Here is a 16,621-nt window from a genome sequence, read left to right as displayed (position 1 = left end):
CACTTAACTGCTAACCAGAAGGCTGGTGGTTCAAACCCACTAGTCACTCCTCAGAAGGAGGGTTAGGCAATCTACTTCCGTAGTGATACCGCCTCAGAAATCCAAGGAGAGGCCATTATGAGTCGGGTCTGACTCGACGGCACATAACAACAACAACAGCAGCCACTCCACGTAAACTTGAAGATTTGTTTTTCTATTTCTACAAAAGAAGGATGTTGGAATTTTGATCAGGATTGAGTTGAATCTGCAGATCACTTTGGGTAGTACTGACATGTTGACAATGTTAAGTCTTTTAATCCATGAACATGGAACATCTTTCCATTAATGTAAGCCTTTAATCTCTTTCAGCTATGTTTTTTATTTTTCTATGAATTGATATTAATATAGTACTATTAATATACTTCATAGTTTACATTGGGATTCACTCTGTTGTACAGTTATATGGGTTTTGAAAAATTCATAATGTTATGTATACAACATTGTAGTTTCGTGCAGAATAGTTTATGCTTTAAATGCAATTGATGCCTTAAGGCATTAGGGCTTAATTTTGTTTAGGAGCCTGGTTGAAAAAGACTGAAGGTTCTTTCCTAGGACCCTATTTTGTTCCTTCCAGTTTTGAAGTAAGATGGGATAGAATTCACTGAACTGCTCTTTCATCCAGCCCTCCTTTCTCCATCCTGTTTTGATTACTATAGCTGGCCACAAGAGAGACTACAATGTACTTGGCTAAAATCTTCCTTGGATTTGCCAGCCCAAAAGAATAAAGTGAAGATTAGCTTAGAGAACCTATGTCAGCTCCACCTAACCCACAAGGGTATTGAGAAGACTACACTGAAAACCAAACCAGATTCTGACTCATGGAGAACCTCTGGGTGTCAGATTAGAACTGCACTCCTTAGGATTTTCAATGGCTATGATCTTATGAAAGGAGATGCTAAAAGGGAGGGAAGTGACGTATTCTGACCTCCCCTAACTATACAAGAAGAAGACAGAATCAGCAGCCCAAGGCCTGTTCTTATGAGGCCAGATGTGCCACCAGCCTCCAACTCTCTTACTAACCTTGTCACCAACCATTCCTCCTGTGGCACCCACCACCTCTCTGCTGGAATTGATAATTCACTGCAGTGATCACACAGAACTCACAGATTATGGGCTTTATTAGGGAAGCAACAGGCTACAATTCAAGTTCAGGAACTTGCTCAGTCTCTCTCAGCCAGCTGCCTCTCTTAGCAGCCAGCTGTCTCTCTCAGTCTCTCAGTAGCACGTCTCTCTCTGTCTCTCAGTAGCACGTCTCTCTCTCAGCAGCGTATTTCTCTCACATCTCTCTCTCTCAGCAGCACATCTCTTTCAGCAGCGTGATTCTCTCAGCCAGTAGTCAGAGAGACTCCTTCTGCCTCTAGGAGAGCTCTTTTTAAGCCTAGCAGAGTGGTCAAAACCAACCAATCCCAACATCAGAACTCTACACATCTGAGAGAGAGTGAACTTTCCAGAAGCTTGCTTTGTGCTGCTTCAACAGAAATACACCAGGTGGATAACTTTAACAATCATCTACTCAGTTGCTCACGGCAAACTGGGAATTACAAAAACTATGGCCAGAAAAGCCATACTGTGTAATTTACTACACTGCAGTAGATCACTAAAGCTTTTTTCTATGGTGCTGCTGGGTGAATTTGAACTGCCAACCTTTTAGTTAGGAGCTCTGGTAGCATAGTGGCTAAAACACTTGCCTGCTAACCAGACGGCTGAAGGTTCAAACCCACCAGCCACTCCTCGGAAGGAAGGTTGGGCAATCCTACTTCCGTAGTGATACTGCCTCGGAAACCCAAGGAGGGGTCGCTATGAGTCGGGGCCGACTTGACGGCACATAACAACAACAACGACAACAACCTTTTAGTTAGTAGCCAAAGACACACCATTTGTACCACCCAGGGACCTTTGAGAAGACCAGAAAGGGAACATGCTTAACAGTGAAGAGGGTAGTGTGATGTACAAAGGACAATAAGTTCTGCAAGTACTAACTGTGAAACCTGGGGAAATCACAGCCTCTTTTCAAAAATGCTTGCATTTATTTTAAAACCTAGATGATAATGTTGATCTTCCAGTGCTGGGCAAGGGCCAGATGAGGGATATGGAAGTGTTAAGTCCCAATGGAAAAGATACTGAAAAGCACACTGTTCTTACCAATGCAAGGCTGAGCATGGGATTTTAAAAACTGCTGGATTGCTCTTTCTTGGTTTGTTTTTCTTTATGAGCTACTATCGTTGCCAGGACATTTTTTTTTTTTTCTCATGAGCTTATTTGCATGGCACGTTGTAGTTCTCCTTCAGTGGGATGGTTGGAAAAGCTTTGTTCTCTCACTTCCCTGGAGACTAAGAAGGGGCTTTTTGGGGAAGAGTGCCTCCTCCTTGTTTCAGCAGCATTGGAAATCACCCAGCCTGGTGTAGGAAATAGGAGTCCCAAGGCAGTGACAGGACAAGAGAGAACTGGAACAGATACGCAGTTGTGTTTGGGCACCTGCTTTTTCATTTTTAGTTTTTTGATTCTTGCTGACAGTCTTTAATTCTCTGTTTGCTTGCTTTTTCAAAATTTATTTATTTTGTTGTTGAGAATATACACGGCAAAACACAATAGTTTTTACATGTACAATTTAGTGACATTGATAACATTCTCACCCTCCTTTTCTGAGTTGTCCCTCATTTACTTAAACTCACTGCCCCCTAGGGTTCCTATCTAATCTTTTGAGTAGCTATCGTAGTTTGATACCATAAAGATAGCTCTTAAAAGAGCCGTAAAGGTCAAGTCAGACTTTTTTTTACTAGTTAAGCAAAATTATTGTTTAGTTTTAAGAAGACTTCTACGGATATTTTTGATTTAAGATTTAAAGATTACGTCAGGGCAATAGTTTCAGGGGTTCATCCACCCTCCATGGCTTCAGAAAATCTAGAATCCAAGAGAATTTGAAATTCTGGTCTGCATTTCCCCCTTTTGATCAGGATTCTTCTATAGCATCTTTGACCAAAATGTTCAGTAATGGTAGCTGGGCACTTATCCAATTCTTCTGGGCTCGTGGCAAAGAAGGCAGTTATTAATGGAGGCAGTTAGCCATACATTCCGTATCTGCTTCCTATTTCTGACTCTCCTTTCTTCAGGTGGAGAGAGAAATCCAGGGGGGCGCCTGCTTTTTTAAGGAACTCTGATATCCATAGTCAGCAATGTGGAGCCAAATATATACACTGTTGCTTGAGTATAAATTACACAACAATTTTTAGAGGAATTTGGCAATACTTACTTAAGATTAAAATGACTATATAATTTGATTCATTAATTCAACTGCCAGGAAATTATCCTAAGTGTATTATTTCATATCTATACCAATATATACATATAAGGAGGCATTATTTTGGAAATGGAATGAACATTTATATACTACAGTTTGACTGTGCAAGAACATAGATCTATGGGAACAAATTCCCATAGGTCTTTCACCAAGATTCCTCAATTTTTAACATTTTACTACATTTACTTTATAATTTTCTTTTTCCCTATGTATGTATTATTATTTTTCTGAACCAGTTGATCGTAAGTTGCTTTCACTGCTAAATACTTCTGAGTATGTTTCCTAAGTGTAAGCACATTCTCTTATTTCACAACATTATAGTCATCAACATCAGGAAATTCCACATTGATACAATGCTTCACTTTATCTGAAGATCTCATTTGAAATCAAACCAAACCCACTGCCATCGAGTCAATTCCAACTCATAGTGACCCTATAGGACAGAGTAGAACTGTTCCATAGGGTTTCAAAGATTATAAATCTTTATGGAACAGACTGCCTCATCTTTCTCTTGCAGAGTAGCTGGTGAGTTTGAATCACCAGCCTTTTGGTTAGTAGTTGAATGCTTTAACCACTGTGCTACCAGAACTCTTAAAAGATCTTATTTATATTTCATGAATTATCCTAATATTGTTATTTAAATTTTGTCTAGTTCAGATTCTGATCTGGGATCATATATTGCATTTAACTATCTTGTCTCTTGGGTCTCTTATATCTAAGAACTTAGTCTTTATCTTTCATGACCTTGACATTTTTGAAAAGTAAAGATCACCTATTGTCTAGGATGCCCCTCAACTCCAGTTCTATGATATTTTCTCAGGATTGGATTCAGATTATGCATTTCCCACTGGCATACCACAGAATAGATGCTTTGTCTTTCTTGGTGCCACGTATCAGGACATGTGTGATTCTGATGTCTCATATTGATGATTTTAACTTTGAACATTTGGTTCAGGTAGTGTGTGCCAGGTCTCTTCACTATCAAATTACTAATTTTCTTTTGTGGGAGATACTTTGAGACTCTGTAACTTTCCAGTTCGAGACTATGTAAATTTCCTGCTCCTTAATAAACTTTTGTTGTTAGGTGTCATGGAGTTGGTTCATAGTGACCCTATGTAAAACAGAAACACTGCCTGGGCCTGCACCGTCCCCACAGTCATTGCTATGCTTGTGCCTTCGTGTCAGCCACTGTGTCAGTTCATCTCAATGAGGGCCTTCTCTTTTTCACTGACCTCTACTTTACCCAGCATGATACCTTTCTCCAGGGACTTTCTGACAATATGACAATATGACCAAACTATGAGAGATGAAGTCTGGCCATTCTCACTTCTAAGGAGTATTCCAACTTTACTTCCTCTAAGACGGATTTGTTGCTGTCAGATTGACTTGGACTCAGTGACCCTATGTACAACAGAATGAAACACTGCCCTGTCATACATCATCCTCATAATCTTTAGTATACTTGAACTCACTGTTGCAGCCACGGTGTTGATCCATCTTGTTGACGGTCTTCCCCTTTTTGGCTGACCCTTCACTTTATCAAGCATCATATCCTTCTCCAGGGAATAATCCCTTCTGCGACCAAAGTGGGTGAGATGAAGGCTGGCCATTCTTACTTCCAAAGAGCGTTCTGGCTGCATTCCTTCCAGGACAGATTTGTTTGTTCTTCTGGCCGGCCATGGTATTTTCAGTATTCTTCACCAACACCACAATTCAAAGGCATCAACTTTCTTCATTATTCGTTATTCATTGTCCAGCTTTCACATGCATGTGAGGTGATTGAAAATACCATGACTTGAGTTTAAAAAGAAAAAAAAAAACCTCACTGCTCTTGAGTCAATACGACTCATAGCGACCCCTCCTTGGGTTTCTGATGTTGCATCTCTATGTAAATAGATTTACCTAGTCTTCCTTCCAAGGAGTGACTGGTGGGTTTGAATCGCCAGCCTTATGGTTAACAGTCAAACGCCTTAGGCACCTTAGTCTTCAAAGTGACGTTTTTTTCTTCTTTGTTTGCAGTAGATTTGCCCATTGCATTAGGACATCTGATTTCTTGATTACTACTTCCATGGGTGTTGCTGGTGGATCCAAGTAAGATGAAATCCTTGACAATTTCAATTTGTTCTCCATTTATCATGATGTTGCTTATCATCCATAGCACATTCAATATCCTTTGGCAACACCACAATTTAAATGAATCAGTTCTTCTATTGATGCATTTATCTACTGCCCAGCTTTCACATGCACATGAGGCTATGGAAAAAAACATGGCTTGGGTCAGGAACGCCTTAGTCTTCAAAGTGACATCTGTGCTCTTAAACACTTTGAAGAGATCTTTTGCAGCAAATTTGCCCAGTGCAATATGGTGTCTGATTTCTTGACTGCTGCTTCTATGGGCATTGATTGTAGATCCACGTACAATGAAATCCTTGATAATTTCAATCATTTCTCCATTTATCATAATGGTGCTTATTGGTCCAGTTGTGAGGATTTTTGTTTTCTTTATGTTGAGGTGTGCTCCATACTGAAGACTATAGTCTTTATCTTCATCTATAAGTGCTTCAAGTCATCTTTCACTTTCGGCAACCAAGGTTGTGTCATCTGTACATCACATGCTGTTAATGAGTCTTCCTTCAATCCTGATGCCATGCTCTTCCTCATATAGTCCAGTTTCTCAGATTATTTGCTCAGTTTACAGATTGAGTAATTATGGTGAAAGGAGACAACTCTGATGCACACCTCCCCTGATTTTAAACCACTCATATCCCCTTGTTCTGTTCGAATGACTCCCTCTTGGTCTATGTACTGGTTCCTTATGAGCACAATTAAGTATTCTGGAATTCCCATTCTTCTCAATGTTATCCATAATTTGTTACAATTCACACAGTCTTTGCATAGTCACTAAAACAGAGGTAAACATCTTTCTGATATTCTTTGCTTTCAGCCAAATCCATCTACTATCAGTAATGATATCCCTCGTTCCATGTCCTCTTCTGAATCCAGCTTGAATTTCTGTCAGTCCCCTGTCAATATACAGCTGCAACCATTTTTAAATTATCTTCAGCAAAATTTTACTTGCGTGTGATATTAATGACATTATTTGATATTTTCCACATTCTGTGGGATCACCTTTCTTTGGAATGGCCACAAATATGGATCTCTTCCAGTCAGTTGGCCAGGTAGCTTTCTTCCAAATTTCATGGTATAAATGAGTGAGCACCTGCAGCACTGCATCCGTTTGTTGAACCATCTGAGTGGGTATTCCACCAATTCCTGGAGCCTTGCTTTTCACCAATTCCTTCAGTGTACCTTGGACTTCTTCCTTCAATACCATTAGTTCTTGATTATATACTATTTCCTGAAATGGTTAAATGTCAACCAATTCTTTTTGGTACAGTGATTCTGTGTATTCCTTCCATTTTCTTTTGATGCTTCCTGCAGTGTTCAATATTTTGCCCATAGAATCCTTCAATATTGGAACTCGAGGCTTGAATTTTTCTTCAGTCCTTTCAGCTTGAAAAATGCCAAGTGTGTTCTTCTGCTTTGATTTTCTAATTCCAAGTCTTTGCATGTTTCATTGTAATACTTTGTCTCTTGAGCTGGCTTTTTAAATCAGAAGTTCACCTCTTTTAATACATTATTTCTTCCATTTGCTTTAGCTATTCTCCAATCAAGAACAAGTGTCAGAGTCTCTTCTGACATCCATTTTGGTCTTCTTTATCTTTTCTGTCTTTTTATTGACCTTTTGCTTTCTTCATGTATGATGTCCTTGATGTCATGACACAGTTTGTTTGGTCTTTGGTCATTGGTCTTTAGGCCATCAAATCTATTGTTCAGATGGTCTTTAACCTCAGGTGGGATATAATCAAGGTCGTATTTTGGTCTTGTGGATTTGTTTTAATTTCCTCAGCTTCAAATTAAATGTGCACATGTGCAGTTGGTGGTCTGTTTCACAGTCAGCCCCTGGCTTTGTTCTGACTGATGATACTCAGTTTCTCCATCATCTTTTTCCATTGACACAGTCGATTTGATTACTGTGTATTGCATCTGGTGAAGTCCACATGGATCTCCAGTGTCATTTCTATCTCCAAGGCCATATTTTCCAACTCCCAATGCATTGTCCTTGCTTCCAACTTTCACATTCCCATTAGTAGAAATTAGCAATACATCTCTATTGCATGTTTGGTCAATTTCAGACTGCAGAAGTTGATAAAAATCTTCAATTTCTTCATCTTTGGCTTTAGTGGTTGGTATGTAAATAATAGTATTAACTGATCTTACTTGTAGGCATAAGGATATCTCTTCACTGACAGCATTGTACTTCAGGCTTGATCTCAAAATGATGAATGATGACACCATTCATCTTTAATTTGCCATTCCCAACATGGTAGACCATATGGTTGTCCGATTCAAAGTGGTTTACACCAGTCCATTTTAGCTCATTAATGCCTAGGATGTTTACCTTTATGCATTCCATTTCATTTTTTACAACTTCTAATTTTCCTAGATTCATGCTCCATGATCATATTATTAATGGATATTTTCAACTGTCTCTTCTCATTTTGAGTCATGTGACATCAGCAGAAGAAAGCCCTGGAAGCTTTACTCCCTTCACATCACTAAGGTTGACTCTACTTTGAGGAAGCAACTCTTCCTCAGTCATATTTTGAGTGCCTTCCAATCTGAGGGACTTATCTTTCCAGCACTAGATTGGACAATGTTTCCCTGCTATTCGTACTGTGGTGGCTTGCACGTTGCTATGATGCTGGAAGCTATGCCACCATTATTTCAAATAGCAGCAGGGTCACCTATGGTGGACAGGTTTCAGTGGAATTTCTAGACTAAGACATTCTAGGAAGAAGGACATGGTCAAGTCTACTTCTGAAAGAATTGGCCACTGAAAACCTTATGAATAGCAGCAAACTTAAACCCACTATTAATGCTTCTTGCCTGAATCAGTTATTATTATAATGCTTTTCAAAGGGTAATTTTCTAACTTCATTGTTCCTTCTACAGTATTCTACTATAAGGAAGAGTGTTTCTTTTATCAGTATAGTTGTGATCTTTATTTCATGCAATGGGTTATAATTCATTAATATCATCAATTTTGATGCTTAAAACATTCCAGATTTGTCCAGTGGTAGTTCATTCAAGCTTACTCATGTCCTTTAGATATGTCTCCATCATTCTTTGAGCACTCCTTTACTTTCTGGTGGAAGAAGATGTTTCACGCTCTTCTTATACTATCTGGCCTCAGTGTTGGCATCAACCATGATTTAGACTGATTAACTTATATGTAACTAACTTATTGCATAGTCTGAAAGCAACAGGAAATGAACTTTTATACCCCCCAGCCACTGCCTTCAAATTTGATCTTTTTTGGGCAATTAAGATTCATTTTCAGGAATATAAAATTGCAGAGTATCTAAATCGCATCTTTAGTCTCACATACAATGTAAACCTTCTCCCCTCAGCCTAATGGGTGGCTTAAGACCTGCAGATGGAAAAGGAATGTGATAAGTCCTTTCATTTGTCTTCTACCTTCCACCCATCTCTTCTGCTCCTTGTTCCTCCTCCAGTGTGTGAGGTCCCAGTGGAAGGAAGAAGAAAAGGTAAAAGTATTAAGATAACTGGTATTGGGAAGAGGGAAAGTATGAAAATCTTATGTAGTTGACACTGTTGTAATTTGGCAGTCAAATACGGACATCTGTAGCTTGCCCATGTACGTTCTCAGAGGTCTCATTGGTACCTCATCCCCACACAGTTCCCCAATATGGGCAGTGTGCCCTCAAGATGACCTCCTACTCCTTCCCTATTGGGGAAACTTCAAGATGACACAAGCCTAGCTACTTGAAGCTTGGGAAACCCACACATCCTTAACACATCACATCTGCCATTATGGGCAAGAAGCAAGCACTAGTCTATATATTCACATAAGCCCCCGAACTCCCAGGGGGGAAGATGCCATGTTCCCTTTATGTTATCATCTCTACAAGAAGTTCTTATGTGCCCCTTCTTTGGCTCGGATGGGGTGAGTGATGCAGGCAGGGAAAAGGAGGGGAAAAAACACAGAACTCCCCTCCGGGGCCAACTCACCATTTCTATGAATGCCTGTCTTTAGCAAACTTTACTGAATATCTAGTCTTCTCTTTATCTAGATATGTCTCAATCTGGAAGTTCCACTGAAACCTGTCCACCATGGGTGACTCTCTGGTATTTGAAATAGTAGTGACATAGCTTCAAGCATCACAGTAACACACAAGCCACTGCATTATGGGCAACTAACAACTTCCTCTAAGTGCCATGTGGATGATGGGGTAACGGTCACAGAACTGGTTTGGCTACCTTGGTCTTCCACTAGAATGTGGGATGCTTAGCACTCATGAACTACCACTGGACAAATCTGGAATGTTTTAAGCATCAAAATTGATGATATTAATGAATTATAACCATTGCATAAAATAAAGATCACAACCATACTGATAAAAGAAACACTCTTCCTTATAGTAGAATACTGTAGAAGGAACAATGAAGCTTAGAGGCTTTGGCCGAAATGGAGAGACTACATGAAATCTCATTCAGCATCTTGTTACCTATAGTATTTTGTAAAATATATCAGAAATGGTCATATTACAACTGTTTTCAATTGTGCTTTATATTATCTATCATTTTTTCATATCACCATGAACTCATGTTTTTACTGCCAGGCTGTCATTTTTCCAATTGACTTTAAATTGTCACTGCTTGGTCAAAGAGAATCTTCTCTGGTAATGATACCTGATCAGGGTGCCCGTGGATGTGTGCTCAGACACGTATGTTCACACCTGTGCATATCTTTATAAAGAAATGGAAATGTATGTGCTTATTTAAGTGGTTTTAAAATTGATTGTTTAGGAAATTCTTTCCCCATCGATCAGTCACTTCTGGAACTTTGAAACTCCTAATCACTCATTTCAACCTAGTTATATCCCAGTACATTGACATCCATTATACAGTGTCCAGTTAGAATCCTTAACTCAAAGCTACAGACTTTAAAGAATAAAAATAAAAAATAACACTCCTTTGCAAACATTTATAATGGAAATTCTAGATGGCAAATTAATACATGTATAATTTTAAAACTTTTGCTTATAATTATTATCATATCTTAATGGCTCTTATAGGGATGGCCAGAGTATCGTCTAACTTTTCTGTTAATTCTGCCACCTCTTTCCTCTTTCCTGTCTCCTGAATTTCCTCAATTCTCCTAGGACTGGCCACAGAGAGAAGCCTTAGCAAAGTTGGAACCTACCAAACACTGATGAGTCTCTCAGGCTTGTAAGAGTATGAATTATCTTCATGGTTACCTTTTCCTTTTATGTATATCTGGATAATTACGACCTCAAAAACACCCACAATCTGTGCGACAGATAAAGAAGCCTGCATGGAAAAACTGCATGAGTCGGTAGTCACAGCAATTCTGCAGCTTCCTAGGTCAATCAAATTCCACTCAGTGCTGTCATTTTCGGCTCACAGGAAGGTTATTTTAGGCTCTGTAGAGGTTTCCAGGATCCTGCCAAGTTGCCAAGAGGTCAAAGGAAATCCAAGCCTGGATAACTGTCCTCCTGGCAGATGTGGGTGCATGAGCATGTCTCACTGCCCCAGTGTTGCTTCAAATTCTTCACCAGTGGACAGATGTCCCTGCCACCAAAGCCCATGGGAAATGACGGAGGGGAAATGAATTTTAACTTGGGTGAATTGGAAGTCTAAATTTGTTAGTACTTCCCAGAGATCATCTATGTAGAAAGAGTAACAATTTTGGTACCTAAATCCCACTGGCCTGGGAGCAGCATTCACATTATCATGGCAAATTTGAAGAGCTGTGATGGATAGGACTCAGTTCTGAAAATATTTGTTTTTGACACTTTACGGAAAGTTTTCAAACCCTTACTTTAGGTGATTCACATGTGCACATTTTCAGTTTTGATAGTTGTTGTTGTTTGTTGTTGTTAAGTGCCATCGAGTCGTTTCCGACTCATAGCGACCCCATGCACAGCAGAACGAAACACTGCCCGATCCCGCGCCAGCCCCACAATCCCTGCTATACTTGAGCCCATCATCGCAGCCACCGTATCAATCCATCTCCTTGAAGGCCTCCCCCTCTTTCGTCGACCCTCCACCCTACCAAGCATGACATCTTTCTCCAGGGAATGGTCCCTTCTTACAATATGACCAAAATAGGTGAGACGAAGTCTGGCCATTCTTGCTTCCAAGGAGCATTCTGGCTGCACTTCCTCCAGGACAGATCTGTTAGTTCTTTCAGCAGTCCATGGTACTTTCAGCATTCTTAGCCAGCACCACAACTCAAAAGCATCAACTCTTCTTCGGTCTTCCTTATAGTTGTAGAATCTTTTAATATGTTTTAGAAAAAAAGACATAACAAGGATGTCAAAACTGTGACTTCATTAATATCATTGCTTAGGAGGAGGCTGAGTTTAAAAAGTGTGGTAATTTATCTGCATATTTAACAAACAACACAGAGGGCATAGTTATGGAGGCTTCCTAGACATATTCAAACAACTAATGAGGTTGGTTTACTGGCTCAAAGGCCTTAACCATAGTCTCGGGAGGCAACTTAGTAAATTGGCATAACATAGTTCTCAAAGATAGTATTTTACATATGAGTTTGGTGAGTAGTGTTTGGGGTTTTAAATGATTGAAAATGGCATCTAAGATACAACTATTGGTCTCTACTCGTATGGAGCAGGAGAGAATGATGGAAATCAAAGGATCAAAGAAAACCAATGCATGGGACTAATAACCCACTCAAACTACAACATCTTCAAAGCTGAGACCAGAAGAACTAGATGGTGCCTGGCTACCCACCAATACCAACAATTCTGACCAGGGACACAATAGAAAATCTTGGAGAGAATGGAAGAAAAATGTAGAACAAAACTCAAATACCTTAAAAAGTCCAGAGCTACTGGACCAAAAGAGACTAGAAAAATCCCTGATGCTATCGCCTTAAGATAACATTTGAACATTGTTGTCATGGATTGAATTGTGTCCCCCCAGAATATGTGTCAACTTGGCTAGGCCATGATTCTCAGTGGTTTGGCAGTTATGTAATGATGTAATTTGGTAGTTACATAATGATGTAATAGTCACCTTATGATGTGATCAATTGTAAGGGCCTTAGGGTGGGATGCAACATACTTAACTTAGGTCACAGCTCTGATACCCTGTATGGGACGTTTCTCTGGGGTGTGGCCTGTATCACCTTTTAGCTTACAAGAGATAAAAGGAGAGATAAGTGAGCAGAGAAGGAGGGACCCCAGTACCACCAAGAAAGAAGGTCTGGGAGTTGAGCGTACCCTTTGGACCTAGGGTTCCTGCTCTGAGAACTTTCTAGAGCCAGGGAAATACTGATGCTAAGACACATGGAGATCTCCAAGGGATACTGGGTCCACAAAGGAATCCAGGACTTTCCTGCTAAACTGTTAGCTGACACAGAGAGAAAGCATTCCTTAGAGCTGGTGCCCTGAATTTGAACTCCTAGTCTTCTAAACTGTAAGAGAATAAATTTCTGTTTGTTGAAGCCATACACTCATGGTATCGCTGTTATAGCAACATGAGATTACTAAGACAATAGAATCGAAGCTATCTCTTTGGGTCAACCTTCAGCCAAACAGTAGATTGCTTATAAAATAAACAGTATCATCTGTAAGTAATATGCTCCCTCAAACAATGAACTGTATGAGACCAAATGGTCAACATTTGCCCAAAAACAAAGGTGAAAGGCAAGGAGCAGAAGGGAAGCTACATCAATAGAAACAGAACAAACTGAAGGGAAATAATGACTGTTGACACATCGTAAAAACTGTAACCAATGGCATAGAACAATTTGTATAAAAGTTATTAAAGGGTGTCTTAGTTCTCTAGTGTTGCTATAACAGAAATACCACAAGTAGATGGCTTTAACAAACAGGAATTTAATCTCTTACAGTTTAGGAGGCTAGAAGTTGGAATTCAGAGTGCCAGCTCTAGGGGCTGGGTGAAGGTCCCTCGACTTTGGGCTTCAGCTCTGCCTCTTGTTCCAGGTCCACTGGAGCTGGAGGTGTCTCATAACTCACACAGGTGCTGGCTGCTGAGTCTGACCAACCTAAGGTCGGCAGGTAAAATGGCACAATTCCAAGAGCTGCAGGCAACACAGCAGGCCACTGGTTCAAGTCCAGGAAATGGCGATGAAGACACAGCCAAATTCAGGATCCAAAATGTGTGAGAAAGCTAGAGACCCTTCCTAAAGTTTCTCCATATATACTGGAAGCAGGCCACACCCTGAAATTAACTCCCCTTCAACTACTTGGCTGCTCACAGCAGAGTCCACCATGGAGGTAATTACAATTTCATCATGAGGAATAACTACATCCAGCTGCCAACCCACTCAAAACCACAGCCCAGCCAAGCTGACACACAACCTTAACTACAACAAAAAGGAACCTAATTTGCTATGTAAACTTTTACTTAAAGCACAATATAATATTATTAAATAAGTAAATCATCCCTGTGTGGGGTGTTTGTGTTAAGAAACACTTATTAAATTGAATCAAGTGGGAAAAAATATTAATAAGTAGTATGACATCTTTTTTTTTAAGTGTGCTAATTGAAAGAAATTTTATTATATAATGATATGCAATGGTTTGTGGAGTACCTGGGTGGTGCAAATGGTTAAGCACTCGACTAGCAGCCAAAAGGCTGGTGGGATGGACTTACTCAGAGATGCTCTGGAAGACAGGCCTGGTGATCTGTGTCTGAAAGGTCACCCCAGACTTGAAAACCCTATGGAGCAGTTCTACCCTGCACGTATGGGGTTGCCAGGAGTTGGAATCAACTCAATGACAATGTCTTTACCTCTGACAAAATTGTGAAGGTGGTGAGGGTGGGGTGAGATTCGAAGCCACTGGCCTGTGCCTGGCAATAGCAAGTGGATGCTGAGCGCAGAGAATCACAAGAGAGTTTCGGATGAGCCTCTCTGCTTGGAATGGTGTCTGCTGCTCTTTTTAGACAACAATAATAATGAATAATGAGCTGTTACGCCTCGTGTTTTTAATTTCTCAAAGGACTTCCGCCTCATTTATCTCGAATGGGTATCATTATTTCCACTTAACAAGGTCATTCACTAATTCCTTGACAAAGATTTATAGAACATCTGTAATGTACTCAACAGCATTTTAGATGCTGAGGATACAACCATGAATGAAATAGGCAGTGTTCTTGCCCTCATGGACCCTATATTCTAGTGGGAGTGGGTATCAGGATTTTGGCAGCATGTAAGCAAAATTTTATTGCACACTGGCTTAGACAGTAAAGAAATTTACCATCTATCTTACCGGGAAGTTTGGTGGTGAATTAGGAAGCAGGCTCAATGTGATCGTGACTCTGTTCTGCTTCCCTGTGAGTTTCTTGACACTGGTCATCTCCATGTGTGAATTTCATCCCCATGCTGGTGGCAAGTTGGCTTTGTGTATTCAGAAACATAAAACCACAGGAAAAAAAAAATCATGTCCCCTTCTTATGAATGAGGAAAACATTCTCAGAAGCCTGCACCAGACTTCCCCTTAGTCCTCACTGACCACTGTAGTAGTTAGATTAGGCTGAAAATTATGTACAGTGGCTTAAAGAAGATTAATGAAGATAGAATTTATTAGGTACTCTCATAACATGAAGCCCAGACATAGGTGATTTAAGATTGGTTGGAGTGTGGGACATTTCATTCATGTCCCAAAATTCTTCTATCTTTTGGCTCTACTATCCTTCTATCTTTTGGCTCTGCTATCCTTAGTAGTTAAAGCAAATGGAAGAAATGACAAGATAAAAGAACTGAGCAGAAGATTTCAAAGAGGAGCTTGAAAGACAAAGTCAATTATAATGAAATGTACAAAGACCTGGAGTTAGAAAACCAAAAGAGAAGAACGTACTTGCATTTCTCAAGTTGAAAGAACAGAAGAAAAAATTTAAGCCTCGAGTTGCAATATTGAAAGATTCAATGGGCAAAATGTTGAATGATGTGGGAGACATCAAAAGAAGATGGAAGGAATACACAGAGTTAGGGTAGCAAAAAGGATTGGCCTATGTTCATCCATTTCAGGAGATGGCATATGATTAGAATCAATGGTATTGAAGGAAGAAGTCAAAGTTGTACTGAAGGAATTGGCAAAAAACAAGCCTCCAGAAATTGACAGAAAACCCATTAAGATATTTCAACAAATGGATGCTGTGCTGGAGGCACTCACACAGCTATGCCAAGAGATTTGGAAGACAGATACCTGGCCAACTGACTGGAAGAGATCCATACTTTTACCTATTCCAAAGAAAGGTGATCTGACAGAATGTGGAAATTATTGAACAATATCATTAATATCATGTGCAAGTAAAATCTTACTAAAGATAATTCAAAAATGGTTGCAGCAGTATATTGACAGAGAGCTCGCAGAAATACAAGCTGGATTCAGAAAAGGATGTGGAATGAAGGATATCATTGCTAATGTCAGATGGATCTTGGCTGAAAGCAAAGAACATCAGAAAGATGTTAACTTGTGTTTTATTGACTATGCAAAAGCATTTGATTGTGTGGATCATAACAAATTATGGATAACATTGAGAAGAATGGGAATTCCAGAACACTAAATTGTACTCACGAGGAGCCTATACATAGCCCAGGAGGCTGTTGTTTGAACAGAACAAGGGGACACTGCATGGTTTAAGATGAAGAAGGAAGTGAATCAGGGTTGTGTTCTTTCACCATACTTATTCGATCTGTATGTTGGGCAAATAATCTGAGAAGCTGGACTATATGAAGAAGAACGCAGTATCAGGATTGGAGGAAGACTTCAACAACCCGTGATATGCAGACGACACAACTTTGCTTGCTAAAAGTGAAGATGACTTGAAGCACTTTGTTGTTAGGTGCCATCAAGTCGTTTCCGACTCATAGCGACCTCACGCACAGCAGAATGAAACACCACCCGATTCTGTGCCAGCTCCATGATCCCTGCTATACTTGAGCCCATCATCGCAGCCACCATGTCAATCCATCTCATTGAAGGCCCCCCCCTCTTTGGTCGACCCTCCACCCTACCAAGCATGACATCCTTCTCCAGGGAATGGTCCCTTCTGACAACATGATCAAATTAGGTGAGACGAAGTCTGGCCATTCTTGCTTTCAACAAGCATTTTGGGTGCACTTCCTCCAGGACAGATCTGTTAGTTCTTTTAGCAGTCCATGGTACTTTCAGCATTCTT

The sequence above is a fragment of the Orycteropus afer genome, unplaced genomic scaffold (genome assembly GCF_000298275.1).
Source record: "Orycteropus afer afer isolate SDZICR_OR568_19922 unplaced genomic scaffold, OryAfe1.0 scaffold00020, whole genome shotgun sequence".
In the NCBI taxonomy this organism is placed as follows: Eukaryota; Metazoa; Chordata; class Mammalia; order Tubulidentata; family Orycteropodidae; genus Orycteropus; species Orycteropus afer.
The sequence above is the reverse complement of the archived record's forward strand: the minus strand, read 5'-3'. Positions refer to the sequence as shown.